This window comes from Alosa pseudoharengus, unplaced genomic scaffold, assembly GCF_046254945.1.
Source record: "Alosa pseudoharengus isolate Yale_2024_CS ecotype anadromous, Long Island Sound unplaced genomic scaffold, YU_APseudo_1.1 YU_APseudo_1.1_scf_2, whole genome shotgun sequence".
NCBI classification, from domain to species: domain Eukaryota; kingdom Metazoa; phylum Chordata; class Actinopteri; order Clupeiformes; family Clupeidae; genus Alosa; species Alosa pseudoharengus.
In genome coordinates, this window is record NW_027468663.1 from 3,770,001 (window position 1) to 3,775,000 (window position 5,000).

Here is a 5,000-nt window from a genome sequence, read left to right on the forward strand (position 1 = left end):
CGCCCCGTGTAGAACGGCAGCGGAAGCACATATGCTAGATAGTTCAGGGTTGGCAGCACATCTGTCTTGACCGCCAAGACCCTCCCTGACAAGGAGAGCCCCCTTGAACCCCACCCCACCATCTTCCCCACAACCTTGTCCAGTTTCCTCTCCCAGTTCCAGCTAGCGTAATCCACCTTACCAAACCACACCCCTAAAATCTTCACTCCGTCCTCCGCCACCCTATAGTCCCCCGCCACCCGTGCTTTGTCCACCCACCTCCCAATGAATAACACAGAGGACTTAGCCCGATTAACCCTGGATCCTGAAGCCTGACCAAAATTATCTAAAATCCCCTCCACCGCCCTAAAACTACCTTCAGACGGCAGGAAGAGGGTCATATCGTCCGCATAAGCGGACACCTTTAAAACCCCCCCCCCACCGCCTGGGAGATGAAGCCCCCTCACACTACCCGCCGCTCGAATCGCCGCCAACAACGGCTCCAGCACCATCACATACAGCAGGGGGGAAAGAGGGCAACCTTGCCGTACTCCCCCCCTCTGTCCCACTGCCCTCGACTGTAGCCCCCTGACCATTACATGGCTCACCACATTCGTGTATGCTAAGCCAATCCAGGCCCGAAAGCCTGGACCAAACCCCATCCTCTCCAGCACCCGGAATAAAAACGCATGGCTGACCCGGTCGAAGGCCTTCTCCTGGTCAAGGCTCAGGACCGCCAGCGGGCACCCCCTCTGCTCCGCCCAGCTGAGCACGTCCCTCACCAAGGCCAGGGTCGAGGCCCCCGACCGCCCCCTCACGCCACATGTCTGGTCCTCATGCACCACCGCCCCCATCACTCCCCTCAGCCTGATAGCCAGTGCCTTTGCCATCATTTTATACTCAACTGCCAAGAGAGTGATGGGCCGCCAGTTGCCCATGCAGGTCCCATCACCCCCCTTAAAAAGGAGGGAGATCAGACCCGTCCTCAAGGACAACGGCAGGCTCCCCCTAGCAAAACTCTCTAGCAACACCTGCCTCAAATCCTCCCCCACCTCGGGCCAAAATGTGATATAAAATTCGGCCGTAAGCCCATCCAGTCCTGGCGACTTCTCCCTCTTCATGGACCCCAAAGCAGCCCTCAGCTCCTCCAGGGCCAGAGGGGCCTCCAAAGGCTCCCGCAACTCCGGAGTCAGACGCTCCCCCAGTCCCCCAAGAAAAAAATCAATTAAACCCTGATCGATCCCCCACCCTCTCCCCAAATAACTCATCGTACCACGAAGCCGCGATACCTAACATGGCCTCCGTGGACTCCTCCAACCCATCAGCACCTTGGAGCCCCACCATGTCCACCCTCCTCTGCCTCGACTTCAAACGCTGGAAGAAGTATCTCGACGGCTTCTCCCCGCCCTCCCGGGCCTCCAGACCCGCCTGTCTCTGCAGGCCCACGGCCTGTGCCACATAAAAGGCCTTAAGCCCCGCCTTCAGCTCCTCTAGCCGACCATGCGCCAGCGCAGGGGCCACCTCTCCCCTCAAAACCTGCCCCCACAAATCCTGCAGCTCACCCGCCAACCCAGCCACCTCCGCCCTCCGACTCCTATTCAGCTCCTTCACCCACTCCCTACAAAATTTCCCCGTCCTCCCCTTTACACTTTCCCACCAACTACCCCAGTCTGGATACAGAGGCCGCAAGAGCCTCCACCCACCATAAAACCACCTAAAGCGGTCACAAAACTCCCGATCCTCCAGAAGGGAGTTCTGGAGCCGCCATCTAGGCCTCCCCCATCCCGCTCCTCCCAACTCAACCCGGACCCTCACCATGCAATGGTCCGAGCCCCACATAGGACCCGAGAACCACCCCGACAAAGACACCCCCCCTGAAATAAAAAGATAGTCGATCCGGGACCGAGCCCCTCTAGAGTTAGTCCAGGTATATCCCGGCCCACCCCCCCCCACCTGAACAAAGGCATCCCTCAACCCAAAATCCCCACAGAGCTTCCCCAGCTCACCTGACCCCGCCCCCCTCGCATCCACCGACACGTTCAGGTCCCCTCCGAAAATGACCACCCTAGTGGTCATCAAGAGAGGAGCCAAATCTTCAAAAAACCCCAACCTCCTACCCCGGACACTAGGTGCATAAACGTTCACCCACCTCACCCGCACTCCCCTCCATAACCCATCAACCGACAGTACCCTCCCCGGCACTACACACACGCTGGACTCCACAGTCACAGAGTGCCTGAACAAAATTCCCACCCCATCCTCCCTCACAGATCCCACTCCCCATGCAGAATCCCCCTCCCTCCAATCCCCAGCAAACCTTGAAATATCCCCCCCATCCCTCAAATGACATTCCTGCAAAAAGAAAACCTCTGCAGGAACGGACTTAAAAAAGGAAAACACAGCCCTCCTCTTCAGGGCATCCCCCAAACCCCGCACATTAACAGTTGCCACTGTCAACCCCCCCATAACAAAACCCAGAAAAAGGAAAGCAAAACTCCCCAAACACACAGTAGATAACAATAACGAACACAACCCCACACAACCAAAGTCCGGTCTATTACATAGAAGTTCATTTTCAAATTAAAACTCACGATTCACCATCCCGTCCATCACCCGGCTGACCTCGGTCCTGTCCGACAGTAGTCTCAGCGGCAGCAGCTTCCGGCAGGCGGGACATGGGCCGAACCGCCACCGTAGACTGCCGCACCACATTCGGACTCTGGCTTTCCAACGCTGACGGGCCGCTATCACTGGACACAGTCACCAGCCCCTCCGCCGAGTCCTCGTCGTCCGACTCCGCCACCGAGGACCCGTCCCCAGACGAGCTGAAAAGGGCCGGTGACGAGACGGCCCCCTCCACCTCCAGAGTCGTCCGGTCCAACAACGGCCCTCCACTCCCCTCCGCCACCTTCCCGAGCACCTGGAGCTTCACCAGGCCTCCCCGATCACTCCCCGACTCAGCAGGCCGCTTTCCCCCCCTCTGCGGCACCTCAGGCTCCGGCAGCATCTCCTCCACCTCAGTCATCGGGAGGGAACTCCACGCCTTGTCGCCCTCCACTCCGCCCTCCGGGCCACCAGACGGCGATGTCTCCAAAAGCTGCACCTCTCCATCCCGATCCGCCACCAGGGGGAGCCCCCCCTCATCCTCACGACCATGCGGCCTCCTTTGTTCTCGGGAGAGCGCAATGGCCGCCTCGGCTAGCGACGAGTCGCTAGCTCCTGGCCCTTCCATCTCTCCAGCCTCTCCTTGCTCGCGCCGTTCGACCACCTCCCGCTCCTCCTCACCAGCCTGCCGACCAACTGTCTCCGCATAAGTGCGTCGCCGCCACGAACAGTCCCGAAACAGGTGGGAAGCCGAGCCACAGAGCGAACAGAGCTTGGGCTCCCGACACTCCGCCGCCTGATGTCCATTTTTGCCACAAAACCGGCAGCGCAAACCCGGACACTGTTGTTTAGCATGCCCCCGCGCTCCACACCGTCTGCAGTACTCAGGCTGCCCTGGGTAAGTCAAAAACCCCCTATCCGGGCCCAAAGAAAAAGAACCCGGAGGGTGCATTAACTCACCCAGGCTCCCAGGCACCACCCGCAGCTTCACTAGGTAGCGCCGCTTGCCATTCCACATTCCAAACGTCTGCAAGCGGGTCCCTCCAACAACTTCGGAACAGTAGCGCCGCAGGAAAACTTCCACGTCTTGATCCGCCACCCAGGGATTGTACATGTGCACAATTAGCGGCAAGCGGTCCTGTGCGAAGAGTGGCCGCACCTGGAGCCCCTTAATCCGCTCGTCCTCAGCCTTCTCCGCCCACGCCGTGATGAACTGATGGCAAGTCGGCAACGCACAAAAAGATATGTCCACGGATCCGGAACTGGAAAAATCTTGAAAACAATAAACCAAGTCTGGATGTAGTCCCAACGCTCCCTCCAATAACTCCACCGCCACGTACCGTCCAGAAAAACGACCCCTCACCTCCACCGAAGCATCCTCCGCCAACTCCACTCGAACCGTATTCCGAAGTCGCGCCCATCGGGCCGACGAGTCTCGATCAGTCTCTCCTCTCATTGATCCTTACTTGATCTTAGCCAAAAGGCCGAGAAGCGATACCCCACAACTGCACGGGGTCCGGCGGCCCCTCTAGCGACGCCCCCCGCGCTCACATGGTTACGGGGGGAGGCGGGGCCAGCAAAAGCCGACCGCCGCCGCTAAACAAAACACCACGACGCTTGACTTTGGACAGGCAGGTGCAGCTCCGCCGAAGCAGAGCTTCCAAAAATACCGTAAACTCGGGGCAGTTCCCCTCCACGGAAATCTTTAGTAAAAGGCGAAAGATTTGTACGAGATGAAGAGAAACCCGAGCGATGGCTGCCACAGGGCACGCTGGTCGGAGAGCACGAACGGCGCCGGTCGTGGACATGAGGGTGACTCCAAGGCGTTGCCCAGTGGCAACAAGACGGCAGTATCAACATCCCCTTTAAATTTAAAAAAAAAAAAAAAAAAAAAAAGAGTAAAAGGGCGGGAAAACCCAAAAGGGGCCGAAAAGGGAGGTGGCGCGGTTGGCCAAAAGACCTGGCGAGGACTCCTGCTGTGTGTGTGTCTGTCTGTCTGTCTGTCTGTCTGTCTGTCTGTCTGTCTGTCTGTCTGTCTGTCTGTCGAGGAGGATTTCATCAGAGTCAGTCAGTTCCACTGGGTCGGTTCTTTACTTCCACAGTCAAAGGGATGTGCACCGTTCCCGGAGACGCTGCAATACCGGGTCGATGCGTGGAGCGGACGGAGCAAGCCCCTCTTCCGTCTCCCTGTTCCAAAAATCAGATTAATATATGGTCCTCGGGTAGAGGACGTATCAGATATTAAACTGATAAGAACAGATACTACACTTGATCTTAGCCAAAAGGCCGAGAAGCGATACCCCACAACTGCACGGGGTCCGGCGGCCCCTCTAGCGACGCCCCCCGCGCTCACATGGTTACGGGGGGAGGCGGGGCCAGCAAAAGCCGACCGCCGCCGCTAAACAAAACACCACGAC

The 5,000-nt window shown here is 58.4% G+C and overlaps 2 non-coding genes across 2 annotated transcripts; both read right to left on the bottom strand.

Moving 5' to 3' along the window:
* Positions 1 to 4,222: 4,222 nt before the first annotated feature.
* On the bottom strand, positions 4,223 to 4,336 carry LOC143135650 (U5 spliceosomal RNA). The gene has a single exon (XR_012989088.1). It is a non-coding gene; the product is annotated as a U5 spliceosomal RNA (small nuclear RNA).
* Positions 4,337 to 4,690: 354 nt separating this feature from the next.
* Positions 4,691 to 4,881, bottom strand: LOC143135814 (U2 spliceosomal RNA). Its single transcript, XR_012989245.1, has one exon. It is a non-coding gene; the product is annotated as a U2 spliceosomal RNA (small nuclear RNA).
* Between the last annotated feature and the right edge of the window lie 119 nt (positions 4,882 to 5,000).